At 42.2% G+C, this 15,579-nt stretch overlaps 1 long non-coding RNA gene across 2 annotated transcripts in view; it reads right to left on the bottom strand.

Moving 5' to 3' along the window:
- Positions 1 to 2,610: 2,610 nt before the first annotated feature.
- LOC139186291 (uncharacterized) overlaps positions 2,611 to 15,579 on the bottom strand; it is a 213,109-nt gene continuing 200,140 nt past the window's right edge. For both annotated transcript variants that reach the window (XR_011569889.1, XR_011569890.1), the window contains exon 5: positions 2,611 to 13,534. This is a non-coding gene — a long non-coding RNA (uncharacterized lncRNA). The remainder of the gene's footprint in view (positions 13,535 to 15,579) is intronic.

The following is a 15,579-nucleotide window of genomic DNA, read 5'->3' as shown; positions in this document are numbered from 1 at the left end:
ATGGCCTGCTCCCTGTCTCCTATACAATCATGAACCTCTGTCCATAGTTCATCCAGCACTCTGTCTATCAGATCTAGTCCCTTAAATCTATTTCTCACTTCCACTGTTTAATCATAAGGGATTTGATTTAGGTCATACCTGAATGGTTTCGTGCTTTTCCCCACTTTCTTCAATTTAAGTCTGAATTTGGCAATAAGGAGTTCATGATCTGAGCCACAGTCAGCTCCCGGTCTTGTTTTGGGTGACTGTATAGAGCTTCTCCATCTTTGGCTGCAAAGAATATAATCAATCTGATTTCAGTGTTGGCCATCTGGTGACGTCCATGTGTAGAGTCTTCTCTTGTGTTGTTGAAGAGGGTGTTTGCTATGACCAGGTCATTCTCTTGGCAAAACTATTCACATTTGCCCTGCTTCATTCTGTACTCCAAGGCCAAATTTGGCTGTTACTCCAGGTGTTTCTTGACTTCCTATTTTTGCATTCCAGTATCCTATAATGAAAAGGACATCTTTTTTGGGTGTTAGTTGTAGAAGGTCTTGTAGGTCTTCATAGAACCATTCAACTTCAGTTTCTTCAACATTACTGGTCAGGTCATAGACTTGGACTACTATGATATTGAATGGTTTGTCTTGGAAATGAACAGAGATCATTCTGTCACTTTTGAGATTGCATCCAACTACTGCATTTTGGACTTTTTTGTTGACTATGATGGCTACTCCATTTCTTTTAAGGGATTCCTGCCCACAGTATGCTTATACACATTTAAATTCACCAGGAAAAATCTTTTAAGAATGTAATAGTTTCATGGCAAAGAGATGTCTAGTCACTTCAAAAAACTTAACACTTGTTATCAACTGTTTGGGAAAGTGATCAACCTCATAAGTCATCAAACAATGCCAAAGGTTTGGTACCACTCCAGTTCATCCAAAAATTTACCTCCTATAAACATGTTTCGGAGAAGGCAATAGCACCCCACTCCAGTACTCTTGCCTGGAGAATCACAGGGACAGGGGAGCCTGGTGGGCTGCCGTCTATGGGGTCGCACAGAGTCAGACACGACTGAAGCGACTTAGCAGTAGCAGCAGCATAAAGGTGTTTAGGAAACTATATACCACAATGGGGTTCAGTGCTATGAAACCAGTACTTTTCCACATCAGTCTCTTCCTGAGATGACCACAACCTGTTAATTTTTTTAGAAGCAATTTGACAGCATGCCCTTCAGTGAATGTGCTAGATTGGTACTCCCTCAACAGCCACTCCTATCTTCTTCACTAAAATAGTTCCCTAACCTGCTAAACTGCCAAAGCCAGAAAACTGAAAATTCGTATTCCAAAGCTTCTGGTAGCCCCGATTCTCATATGATTCAAGTTGGTATGGGCTTCCTAGGTGGCGCTAGTGTTAAGGAACCTGCTCGTCAATGCAGGAGATGTCAATTTCATGCCCCTAGTGGGATTTGGAAAGCAGACGGGAAGCGGCGGCCATTCTTGGCTGCTGTGGCATATCTTCTGGCAAGAACAGATGTGGAGACATTTGGGTTTATAGTGATAGGGTGACAAGAATGGCCAATATTCCCCCACTTGCTTTATGGGTTTCAAATATGAGGCATTCATTTGCTAGCGTGGGTGTTAGTGGGCACAGTGTGGGTTTGCACATGGCAACTGTGGTGGCCATGTTTCAACTCACCAGGTGGCTTCCTGACCATCCCTAGTAGAGGCATCAGTCCCCCTGCTGGCCCAGTTCTGAGTATGACATTGAGACTTATTCCTGGAAGCTCAACCTAGATTCTCTCTCCAAATTCTGTAAGCCTTTTAATGCCTTACTATAAATCTTTTCTACTATTCTCTATGGTTCTGTTCTCTGACTAAACCCTCATTGACACATGCGTCAGAAGTCTCTAAGAGGGTCATATTGTTGTCCCAGTCATTCCATTTCTGGACTCCTGTCTATTTAAATAATATCTAAGAAGTGCAAGGTTTATTAGCAAAAATATGCATAATTGTACAATAAAAATTTGAAACTAATCAAAAATGGGGACTATTTAAGTAAATTGTGGGACATTCATCCAGTATGGTGGACACTGCTTTTAATAATAATAGTATGAGCCCTGCTCTCCTGTCTCTAGAACTTTGCTCACATGCTGTACTTTTCAGAAAAAATGAATCCCAACCCCTATGGTTTCCTTTCCTTTTGTCTAATTACTATGGTTCTTACTTGTCCTTCAAATATTTATTGATTATATACTATATGCCAAATGACCATCTGAACACTGTGTTAACAGCAGCAAAAAAAAACAAAAATTCATGAACCATGAAACTCAGGCTCTAGATAAGGAAATAGCAGACAAAAACATTTTAAGTAATATATAAGGCATATCATATGCCATACATTTCTCCTTTAGGGAAACTCCTGCTGCTGCTGCTGCTGCTAAGTCACTTCAGTCATGTCCGACTCGGTGTGACCCCGAGGGATTGCCCTGGGATTCTCCAGGCAAGAACACTGGAGTGGGTTGCCTTTTCCCTCTCCAATGCATGAAAGTGAAAAGTAAAAGTGAAGTCACCCAGTCCTGTCCGACTCTTAGCGACCCCGTGGACTGCAGCCTACCAGGCTCCTCCATCCATGGGATTTTCCATAGGAGTCCTCAAAACTGGGTTTGGTATCTCTTCCTCCCTTAGCAGTCTCAGTTCATATTACAAGTTGTATACATCATTGTTGCTGTTGTTCAGTCAACAAGTCATGTCTGACTCTTTGCGACTCCCATGGACGTCAGACTCCCCTATCCTTTATTACCTCCTGGAGTTTTCTCAAATTCATGAAATTGCATTTTTACTGGCAAGACACTTTTTGACAATAAGCTCTTTGAAGGCAGGGCCTTATCTCTTTTGTTTAGTCTATCCTGGTATATATTCAACATTCAGTAAATGCACTAATTCCATAAAGAGATGAATGATGTTTTAAATATTTTTTAATGAATTGAGAAAATTGCTATAATGAGAATAATGAAAAATAATTAAACTTCAAAATGTTACGCACTGCAAAATGATGATAATTGTTGAAGCTGGGTGAGGGGTTCCTGGGAATTTAGTTGTCTTTTTACTTTTGCATAAAAGTTTAGGAAAATGTTACCCCAAATTTAATATCTCTTATGTCAAGAACACACTACACAGAAGAAAAAAATGAAAAAAGTACCTTAAAATATTGAGGCTGTTATTACAGACTGTTTGAGTATTTTTGCTGTGGTTAGCAGAATTCGAAGTTGGGCCATGTTTGTGTATAGTCCTCTCCCCTTGAGTGTTAGCTGAACCTGTGAATATGATGAGATACCTTATCTATGATTTAGTTACTGCTGCTGCTGCTGCTAAGTCGCTTCAGTCGTGTCCAACTCTGTGTGACCCCATAGATGGCAGCCCACCAGGCTCCGCCATCCCTGGGATTCTCCAGGCAAGAACACTGGAGTGGGTTGCCATTTCCTTCTCCAATGCATGAAAGTGAAAAGTGAAAGTGAAGTCGCTCAGTTGTGTCCGACTCTTATCGACCCCATGGACTGAAGCCCACCAGGCTCCTCCGTCCATGGGATTTTCCAGGCAAGAGTACTGGAGTGGGGTGCCATTGCCTTCTCTGATTTAGTTACATTATATGGCAAAGGCAAAGAGATTTTTCAGTGATAACCAAAGCCCTTCATGAGCTGAGTTCACTGAAAGGGGGATGATCCTGGTTGGGCCTGGTCTAATCAGGTGAGTCCTTTGAAAGCTGGCCCAGATCTTCCCTGAAAGGTGAAATGCCTGTGGCTTGAAGAAGTTAGGCAGCATGAGTTCTACAGCTGCAGGAAATGAGTTTTGCTAACAGCAACTTAGACTTGGAGTCATACCATAAACCTCAGATGAGACCATAGTCCCTAGTGACACCATGAAGGCAGCCACTGAGCAGAGGATCCAGCTGAGCTGTGCCCAGACTCCTGACCTACAGAAACTGTGAGATACTAAATGTATGTTGTTTCAAGCTACTGTGTATATGCTAAGTCGCTTTGATCATGTCCAATTCTTTGCTACCCTATGGACTGTATGTAGCCCACCAGACTCCTCTGTCCATGGGATTCTCTAGGCAAGAATACTGGCATGGGTAGCCCCTTCAAGCTACTAAGCCTGTGGTAATTTGTCATGTGTTGATAGAAAGTGAATTCATTTCCTTCCCCCTTCTCTAAGTTTTCCAGATTTTCTTTAGTAAATATGCTTACTTTATAACAGAATAAAAAGCTTTTTACAAAAATAAAACTAGTATAGATAATATGTCAGCCAAGTCATATCTTGCAGAAAAGTGAAATGACATTATTTTTCTTAATGTTGCTAGCAAAGAACTACATTAAACAGGAGGAAATCTTCTCTTTGTACTTTAATGTTTGGGATCAAATCCAAAGTTTGCTAGATCAAGGTCAAAGCTTCACTCTATGTATCAAACTGAGTGGGCTCTGAAAATAAAAGTGCTGAAAGATAAACTTTTGCACAAATCATTCCTCTCTTATTGTACTAAACTTCCTTAAAACCACCCAGCAAACAGATTTTAATCTCAGTTTAACAGCAACACCAAGCAAACTACCCCACTGATTAATGACAACAAAACAGTGGAAAAGGAGGCCATTCATGAAACAAACAATGTAACAATCAGTCAAGCTATGGAGAATAGTATTCAAACACTACCAAGTACTTGACTCTCTAGCATCATTCCGTGGAGACCAGCTGAACTGTTAAATACTTTAATATCAAATGTATCAGTGCAAAAGATCACAGTTTTAAGTAGGTGGTGGTGCTTTAGTCCCTAAGTTCTGTTCGACTCTTGCAACCGCATGAGCTGAAGCCTGCCAGGATCCTCTGTCCATGGTATTCTCCAGGCAGGAATACTGGAGTGGGTTGCCATTTCCTTCTCCAGGGGATCTTCCTGACCCAGGAATCAAACCCAGGTCTCCTGCATTGCAGGCAGATTCCTTACCGACTGAACTATGAGGAAAGATGTATCAAGTAGGATGAGAATTCAAATATATAACGTGGTATTGACTGATCACCCACAATGAGATGGATTCGCTATGCGGCATGCTTAGCTTAAATCCTGATAGAGAAACACAAAAACTTTCTAACACCAATTTGCCACCTGCATCTGCCAGACAGACACATTTGACATGGAGATGGGATAGACAATTATCATCCTTGCATCTTTCAAGCCCCTGCTGGTGACTTTCTGATTCCTTGTACCATGTGAAAATGGTTATTGATTTGCTTGTTTTGCATTTGATATTATCTATTATTTCATTATTCCTTCAATCTGTCTTTACATTGGTCACCTCAAGAGATCTAGGACTCCTACAGCAGCCCCTAATTCCTCAATTCTAATCCCAGTTGGTTCTATGAGAAATGAAGCAATCCCTTCACTGCCACCCCAAACCTGACTTTTTTTTCCCATGGCAAGTCAAGAAGCAACAATTAGAACTGGACATGGAATGGTTCCAAATCAGGAAAGGAGGACGTCAAGGCTGTATATTGTCACCCTGCTTATTTAACTTCTATGCAGAGTACATCATGAGAAATGCTGGGCTGGATGAAGCACAAGCTGGAATCAAGATTGCCAGGAGAAATATCAATAACCTCAGATATGCAGATGACACCACCCTTATGGCAGAAAGGGAAGAACTAAAGAGCCTCTTGATGAAAGTGCAAGAGGAGAGTGAAAAAGTTGGCTTAAAACTCAACATTCAGAAAACTAAGATCATGGCATCTGGTCCCATCACTTCATGGCAAACAGATGGGGAAACAATGGAAACAGTGAAAGACTTTATTTTCTGGGGCTCCAAAATCACTGCAGATGGTGACTGCAGCCATGAAATTAAAAGAGGCTTGCTCCTTGAAGGAAAAGCTATGACCAACCTAGACAGCATATTAAAAAGCAGAGACATTACTTTACCAACAAAGGTCCATCTAGTCAAAGCTATGGTTTTTCCAGTAGTCATGTATGGATGTGAGAGTTGGACTATAAAGAAAGCTGAGCACCGAAGAATTGATGCTTTTGAACTGTGGTGTTGGAGAAGACTCTTGAGAGTCCCTTGCACTGCAAGGAGATCCAACCAGTCCATCCTAAAGGAGATCAGTCCTGGGTGTTCATTGGAAGGACTGATGCTGAAGCTGAAACTCCAATACTTTGGCCACCTGATGTGAAGAACTGGCTCACTGGAAAAGACCCTGATACTGGGAAAGATTGAACGCAGGAGGAGAAGGGGATGACTGAGGATGAGATGGTCGGATAGCATCACTGACGCGATGGACATGAGTTTGGGTAGGCTCTGGGAGCTGGTGATGGACAGGGAGGCCTGGCCTGCTGTAGTCCACGTGGTTGCAAAGAGTCAGACACAACTGAGTGACTGGACTGAACTGAACTGAACCTGCCATACCAAATATTTTACTTATTAATTTGTCTTATTCCTCCAGGACTTAAGCTCCATCAAGGTAGATTTTTTTGTTTGTTTTGTTCCCTCATAAACAACCACTGCCATAGTGTCTAACATAAAGCAGACATTCAATAAAAATTGTTTAAAGAGTGGATTAAGTATTTTTTGAAGACCATTAGGAAGAATTCTAGGGGCTTCCACTGGGCTCTTCTTATCACAATAACCTTTGTTTCATGTATCAGTGTCAGTAAAGGGATTTTGCAGTTGCTGAGGGGTTTTAATTGTAATAATAAAATCAGTAACAGAGGTGAGTCCAGGTTCAGCTGATATAGATTCAGCTCAAAACTCTACTTATTACCTGATCCCTGTAAGCCCTCATCCTGACTGATAGTCACAGTGGGGTTCTGGCCCCTCAGAAATTAGTGTTAACTCAGAGAAACTTGTGTACTATACCTGAAAAGTCCAGGCACTTCATTTTCCCAATGTTGTCATCCCAATAGTTGAAGGTCCCTTTGCAGAAGAGGCTGGAAGAAATACATACTTACAATTGTAGCATTGAATTCTTTTTCAAGGCAGTGTAGCTTTCTTTCGGTTTGTTGTTTAGTTGCTAAGTCATGTCCGACTCTTTGTGACCCCATGGACTGTAGCCTGCCAGGCTCCTCTGTCCATGGGATTTCCCAGGCAAGAATACTGGAAAGGACTGCCATTCCTTCTCTGGGGATCTTTCTGACCCAGGGATCAAACCCACGTCTCCTCCATTGGCAGGCTGGTTCTTTACCTCTGAGCCACCAGGGAAGCCCTGCCTTCCTTTTAGTATTGAGAATTTAAGTTTGGAAATTGGGTATAAAGGCCAACACTTTCTTATGTGGTAGTTCAAGTTGGACATCTGACTACCATACCTAGAGTTTTAGGGGTTTGACTGATGTTGGTACTGTTTGACAAATCAAATGTTCTCTTGGCAGGTTGCATGCATAGTTCATTCCAAGAATACCATGAGTGATTAGCAAATACCAGTGCTCTCCGGGGATTGGACCACTTTGATTACCACACTGGCTCAGCCTCTCCTTCCCCCAATGGCCACCCAAGCCCCAATTTCCTCCAACATTTATGGCTGCTACGTGGCTTCTGCCACTTTGGGATTCTAGTATCAAAGTGAAATCAGAGAGCTCATTTCGACTGTGCCGCCTCTCACTGCATCTAGGTCCACAAAGAGCAGCTTCTATAGGAATTTTCCAAGACTGGGTGCTCTTCACCAGTGAATTTCTCAATGCTTGGCTCTATGAGGAGGACTTGGGGCCACAGTCAGGAGTTATGTAAATGGATTGCATACAAGAAACTCACTCCCACTTCCCTATATCTCTAAGTCTTAATTTTCTCTTCTTTACATTACATCAGGAATGTCTAGATCACTATTCAGCCCAAATTTGTCAGTAGGCTACTAAAAGTAACTAAAATCACCCCGAGTTCAATATAGAATTGCATATAAGTGCATGCACAAACTGTGACACCTCTGGGGGCTTCCCTGGTGGTTCAGACAGTAAAGAATATGCCTCCAAAGAAGATGTAGGTTTGATCCCTGAGTTGGGAAGATTCCCTCTAGAAGGAACTGGCAACACACTCCTGTATTTCTGCCTGGGAAATCCCATGGACAGAGGAGCCTGGCGGGCTACTGTCCATGGGGTCACAAAGAGCTGGACACACTGAGCAACTAACATTAGCCTTGCATGCACAAACTGGACACATTCTGCTTCATCTCAATCGCATTCTTCCATCCTTGGTTAACAGTCCTGAGAATTCATTCCCATCTGTATTAGCTGGATTTTTGCAAATATAAGCAAACAAAATCTTGTAATTCTTTTAGATGGTCTTTACAAAAGCCCATAGGGCTCACACTGGTGGGGTCAGAATGGATTTGCATTGTCCCTGATGGTTTGTGCTGAATACCCAGCTTCTCCCATTGGTCTCCACCTGATGTTGGGACCTTTGCTTAGCCTCCTATGTTAGCTGAAATTGGAATTTTCATGTAAGGGACAAGGGAAGGTTATAAAATTGACATAAGCAACTTGGAGGCTAAATCTTTGAGTGTGCATTCCAACTATGGCAAAGACAGATTAATCTTTTAGCACTGTGATGTCTTGAGCTGAAAGTTAAAAACTTTGAGAAGAATGGGGTGGGAGAGATGTTCAAGAGGGAGGGATATACACTTACCTATGGCTGATTCATGTTGATATATGGCAGAAACCAAAACAATACTGAAAAGCAATTATCTTCCAATGAAAAATCAATTCAGTTCAGTTGCTCAGTCATGTCTGACTCTTTGCGACCCCATGGACTGCAGCGTGCCAGGCTTCTCTGTCCATCACCAACTCCCAGAGCTTGCTCAAACTCATGTCCATCGAGTTGGTGATACCATCCGACCATCTCATCTCCTGTTACCTTCTCCTCCTGCCTTCAATCTTTCCCAGCATGAGAGTTTTTTCCAATGAGTCAGCTCTTCACATCAAGTGGCTAAAGTATTGGAGCTTCAGCTTCAGCATCAGTCCTTCCAATGAATATTCAGGACTGATTTCCTTTAGCATGGACTGGTTGGATCTCCTTGAAGTCCAAGGGACTCTCAAGAGTCTTCTCCAGCACCACAGTTCAAAAGCATCAATTCTTTGGTGCTCAGCTTTCTTTATAGTCCAACTCTTACATCCACACATGACCACTGGAAAAACCATAGCCTTGACTAGATGGATCTTTGCAGGCAAAGTAATGTCTCTGCTTTTTAATATGCTTTCTAGGTTTGTGATAGCTTTTCTTCCAAGGAGAAAAAATACTTTGAGTTTTTCATTTTCTGCTAGTAAACTGTCCATTGCTACACAATACAGTCCTTGAATTCCTTCCTTCAACTGCCTTCTTGTAGTAATCATTGTCTCACAAACCAGACTCCAATGGAACTTTCACTTGAGAGGATAGCAGGTGATCTTTTCAATAACTGGGTTTTTGTTTATTTGTTTTCATAAATGTCAATGGCTGTTCAGGTCCAGTTTCTTAATAGCAGCTTGATTTCCATTTCCCCTTACCTACTCCCAGAACCGGTAATTAATTTCAGGCTTCCCTAGTGACTCAGAGGGTAAAGAATCTGCCCACAATGCAGGAGAACCCTGCTATGTGCAAGACCCAGGTCCAATCCCTGAGTCGGGAAGATCCCCTGGAGAAGGAAATGGCAACCCACTCCAGTATTCTTGCCTGGAGAATCCCATGGACAGAGGAGCCTGGCGGGCTACAGTCCATGGGGTTGCAAAAAGTCAGATACGACTGAGTGACTAATACTTCCCCTATTTTTCTGAAGGTCTATTGCCTGCAATCTCTCCTAGACCAATTCTTAGTAACAGTCAGGGCTTTGGGATGCTAATAAAAGAAACCAGCTCTGCCAAATTAAAACAGGAGTGGAAGTTGTTTAAAAGATGCTGGATAGTTCACATATTCTCTGAAAGGGCTAGAGTGGCACATTTAGGAATTTTACAGCCAGAAACAATTCTCAAAGGCAAACCACAGTTAAAGACGTCCTGACACTTCTGCTGGGCACAGACTTCTCAGGGCTTTTAGGCAGCCTCAGTGACCAGAATCTGGATTCTGTCCTGGGAGCCACTGTCACTGTGTTCTCTGACAATCAAATGTGGTTGTCGTTGCTGTCCCCAGTCCCATGCATGCATGGTAAGTTGCTTCAGTCATGTCTGACTCTTTGGGACACCATGGACTGTAGCCCATCAGGCTCCTCAATCCATGGAATTTCCCAGGCAAGAATTCTGGAGTGGGTTGCCGTTTCCTTCTCCAGGGGATCTTCCTGACCCAGGGATCGAACCTGTATCTCTTATGTCTCCTGGAATTAGCAGGTGGGTTCTTTACCACTAGCACCACCTGGGAAGGCCATATGTTGTCCAAATATATTCCGGGAGGCCCCTGCTTCCTGGTGTCACTGGTGACAGATTCACAGTCTGGAAATCAAGTGGATCTGATTGGCAGAGCCGAGGTCTGTATCCTAACTGCAAGGAGCCTGGCAAGGCTCTAAGGAAGAACATTTCCCATACGTAGAAAATGGGTCCTGATGCTGAGATGGACACCTTCAAATTGGTTAAATATCTACTGTATTTAGCTTTATATTATCTTATTAAGCTTTATTTATATTAATAAGAACTGGAAGGGTCTATGGTTATAGACAGCCCACGTTTGAATTTGTACACTTTCTTCACTTTCTGTCTGATCTTAGACAAGTCAACCTCTCTGAACTTCGTTTTCCTTCATGAGCAAAATGGATATGAAAACTTTCTTGCTGGAATGAGAAGTAAGGTGTAAGGGCCAGATGTTTAAACAATGAAAGCTGTTACTTAAAAACACTAATCAAAACAGACACTATTTTAAAAGGGTTCATTTTAGTAAAAACATTTTATTTTTTATTGAATTTTTCATATATATATGCTTTTACTTCCCAATTAGATTAGAGATCATGTGGGAATAATGCGGTCGTTATTCCCACTGCATTACATACTTATACACACAGTTAATAAATGAACTAAGGTCCCAGACCTCATAAATCAAACACTGATGTTTCATTCTAAAGCAGTGCGTCAAATAGTATGTAAGTATAGAGTACATCACACTCCAGCTTTGAAGTGGGTTCCTAGAGAGCCTCCACTGATGACTGCAACTTGACTGCAACTTGTAATAATACTCCGTATTACACAGGGTTCTAAGTAAAAGAACACCGGTCATAAATGACACCAAACGGGTCATCACTATTATAAGCAACTCAAACAAAAGTTTCAACTATCTGAACCGAGTCAATTCAAGGAGAAACATATGGCCAAATTGGAAATGATATGATAATAGCAAAAAGGTAATATATTTCTTATACACGTCCAAGACATGAATCATGCCAAAAGAATTGGCTTGTATTAATTTAAAAAAAAAAACAGTGAAAAGTTTTTGATAGAGATAGTTTTCTAACACTTTCCTGTACTGAAAAATACTCCAGCTAGAATAGCTTCCTACAGCATAAATCTGATCATTTCATTGTCCTCCTCAAATTCCCCACTGATCCTCAAAATAGACCCTACACCTTTTGGAATGCAGATTATTCATGAAGGACATGTAAATAAAATCTGATTTAAATTTTAAAAAATTTCTCCTCCACTTACCCAGTGCTAGAGACTAGATTCTTTTTTTCAACTGTCTCTAAAAAATATCAATGATTCTATAATGATTCAACTAGGAGAATACATCCTCCTATTTCCACTCCTATGGAATGGCTTGGCACATCATGTGACCTCTTTGAGTTCAATTTGCACGTTTACAAAATGAAGAAATTGAACAGTGTTTTCTGCATCCCTGGGGCTTCCCTGGTGGCTCAGATGGTAAAGAATCTGCTGCAATGCAGGAGACCCAGGTTTGATCCCTGGGTTGGGAAGATCTGGAGAAGGGAATGGCTACCCACTCCAGTATTTTTGCCTGGAGAATTCCATGGAATTCAGAGGAGCCTGGAGAGCTACAGCCCATGGGGTCACAAAGAGCCACAACTGAACAACTAACATTTTGGCTCTCACTTTGCAGCCCAGAAGAGTGTCAGCTCTCTATTTGCCCACGCTCTGCTCCCACCTAAGTGGGCTCTGTTTCCATTTGGCTTGATTGATCAAGGTAATCAGCCAAAGAAGATAAAACAATATTGTAAAGTTACCAAGTCTAAGTCACATAAGGCAAAAACGGTCATTCAGCACTTCTAAAATGCTTTAAGATGTTTTCAAACAGCGTTTGGCCATTAACACAGATGTGGTTAAGAAGACCAGAGATGAAAGAAATTGCCATTGACAAAATTGGTCCAGCAAGTCAAAAGCAGAGAAAATGACATTTCCAATAGGTGAATGATCCCATGAATGACTAGAAGAGCCAAACATATTTTGGGTATCAGTCTCACTTGGACGAGGAACACCACAATTGAGCCCTACTACATGGGTCCTCATCCCTCTCTAGTTCACTCATCCCAGCTTACCTGGAGCTGGGATGATGACTCTCCCACCTGACACCAGGGGCCACTATTTTGACACTTCCATACATCCCTCCTTGTTACAATTAGGTAATTCATCCAACCTTCCCCACGCCTTTGTTAGACATGCCAGTGTTTCACACAACTCCCCAAATAAATTATCAAAATCCTTCTCCATCATCCTCATTACCTTTCTGGATCCTGTTCTCTGCCTGGTTCTGCCCTGATCACACTGGGCTCTCTTCCTTCTCACACGTGGTGGATGCCTCTGAGTGTCTTCCCTTTCTCCCTCCTCCTCCGTGAACTACTCCCACCCATCATGTGTCTGTCCAGCTCCATCTCTGTCTCTCCCTGTTCTCCTAGCCCTACTTTTCCCCCTCATGGCTCTCCAAACATGAAGCTTTATCTTCAAATGGGTGCTTTATTCCAAGTGCCAGCCTGGCAATTCCAGACCCATGTCCCTCCCTCTATTCAGATGTCAACCAGATTAGAGCTGATGACATCGAACAGAGACTAAATCTTCACTTTGGGTCAGGAAATAACTTGTGAAATTTCAGAATAAAACTTTTAAATAGTAATAACCCGTTGGAAATGGCATGTCTGAAAATCAATAAGGTTTTGGTTGAAAACATAATGGAATCCTACTTTATTCAAAAAATATATTGAGTGCCTAATATTTTAGAGAGAAAAAGACATATTCTTGAGTTTAAAAAGTGTACAGCCTACTGAGAGAGGTAGACATGCAAATAACTAGATCATAAGGGCAAAATTGCTGCAGTAGAAATATGATTTGGGTGGAAGAAAATGGAGAGAAAAACCTATCATGGTTTTTACTGGACTATATTAAAGTTGTGTGTTTATTCCTTTGCTTCTCCCTTTAGATTGTAGGCTGTTGTGTAATCAAACTGTGTCTCTGCCATCTTTGATTTTTCCAGTATTTAGAAAAATACTATATCTTGCATACAGAAGTCACTCAATAATTGCTGACCTGAATTATTAGTTCCACATAGGGCAAGAGGAAAATTCATGGATGGGTTTGCAGATATGGTAACATCTGAGCTGGATCTTGAAAGGTGAAGTGGAATTTCCTGTGTCAACAAAGGAATAGAATAGCATTTGAAAAAAATCATGGGAAACATAAAATAATAATAGTAATAGGTAACATATAATATGCCATGAACTATGCTCAGCATATGCATTGTCATTATATACATTAGCATTCTGTTGTTTCACCTAAATGATGTTGGTATAATTTTTACCGATGAGGAAAGTGACTATATAGTAGTTAAAAAACATGTCCAAGGTCACCCAGTTAAGCTGAGGTTTGAATCTCAGGGACACCCATGATACTCTGACTCCAAAGCCTGTGAGCTAGGAAACACCACTTGCTCTTCCAGAACTGAGCCAGCTCCAGCGTCCCAGCACCTATGGTCACCAGTTGTCTCCACCTCCTGATACTTTCATGATACTTCTCTAAGCCCCGTCGTCTCTTTAATCTTACCTCATCTTTGTTTCTCTCTGCTATTGCTTCTCCCTTTCCACTGCTTTCTATTTCTCTGTTATGTGTGTCTCCCATTCATGCTCTTCAGGAGAGCATCTCATTATGTGGCAAAGAACAAACCTGACTCCATATTGGTTCTATTCCTTTAGCTCCAACCTTTGTGCTCTGTTGCCGGTGCTTAGTCATGGTGGCGCTGCACCTTTGTAAAACAATATTGCCTCTAGTCTGAAATATACAGCATAGCCTATTCTCAGGGCTCTGATCCCTGAAGGTATAATACTTTCCCATTCATACAGAGATAAAAAAAATTGCAGAACAGACAATAACATTTGTCTTGTTAGAGGTTTATAGAAACACTATAAACACCAAACCTATGTGGACAGCTGCAAGAACAAAGGATTCCATCATCAGGAAATTTATAACAACCAGCCACACCTCTTCCCCTTTTCATATAAAAGAAGTCTGAATTATAACTCACCTAAGATTATTCTTTGGGACACAAGTCTACCATCTTTTCAGTCGGCTGGATTCCCAAGTAAAGTCCTAGTCCTTGCCCCAGTAACTCATCTCTCAGTTTTTTGGCCCATCATGTGGCTAGCAGTACAAATTCAGACTCAGTACCAACTGTGTTAGAGAACCAACTAGAGTCACCATCTGTTGGTTTGGGTTGTCCAGCACCCAACTCCTGGGAGCAATCCAATCCCTTTTTGGGGGAATCTCCTATTATGTGTAGTTGTAAGGACAGAACCTGCTTCCCACACAGTAGCCAATGAGCCAATGTGCTCTCTTCCCACCCAGCCCACTGACGGAGCAAGCCTTCCATTCAGCCTAAGCCAGTCAGACAAGACAGCTGCAAACACAGCTGCAGACCACTGCCTCGGAGGAGCAGCAGAGGCAGCCAACAGAACACACTTCTCGTCCCGTACTACACTTGCTGCGCTCTTCACAGCAGAGCTCTTCAGAGCTCCTCGGCTTTTGCCTCTTTTCTAAGTCAGGTCCTCCAGACCCCTATCGGTGTGTGAAACCCAGGCATCCTTCCAGTGAATATCCTGCTGAGGTTAAATTAGGCAGGATCATTTTCTATTGCTTGCAAACAGGAATTCAAACAGGACTCAGACACCATGTAATTTTGGCTCTCACATTTGAGCTGCCTATGGTAACAGCCTTTTTTTTTTTTTTTTTTTGGAAAGTCACTCAACAGTGTCCAACTCTTTGTGACCCCATGGACTGTAGCCCCCCAGACTCCTCTGTCCATGGAATTCTCCAGGCAAGAACACTGGATTGGGTAGCTGCTCCCTTCTTCAGGGGATCTTCTCAACCCAGATATCAAACCCAGGTCTCCCACATTGCAGGCGGATTCTTTGCCATCTGAGCTACCACGGAAGCCCACAGCCTTTACATCTGCTGCCTTTGACTACAGCCCCCATCATAATCCAGTTCCCCAAGGCCAGGGTGGTAGGGGCACGGCACTGAAAACATGGCAGTTTCTGTCAGAGGAGTCACCTGTGGCCTCCGTCTTCAGGAGGAAGCGGGGAGCTGTTGCTTGGACTTTCATGGGCCCTAAGTCAATCCTCTGGGAGAGATGGTATCAGGTTTACATGCTGAGAGAATAGAGTCGATGACGAGTAGGAG

Source organism: Bos indicus, chromosome 12 (assembly GCF_029378745.1).
Source record: "Bos indicus isolate NIAB-ARS_2022 breed Sahiwal x Tharparkar chromosome 12, NIAB-ARS_B.indTharparkar_mat_pri_1.0, whole genome shotgun sequence".
Lineage (NCBI taxonomy): Eukaryota > Metazoa > Chordata > Mammalia > Artiodactyla > Bovidae > Bos > Bos indicus.
The sequence above is the reverse complement of the archived record's forward strand: the minus strand, read 5'-3'. Positions and strand labels throughout refer to the sequence as shown.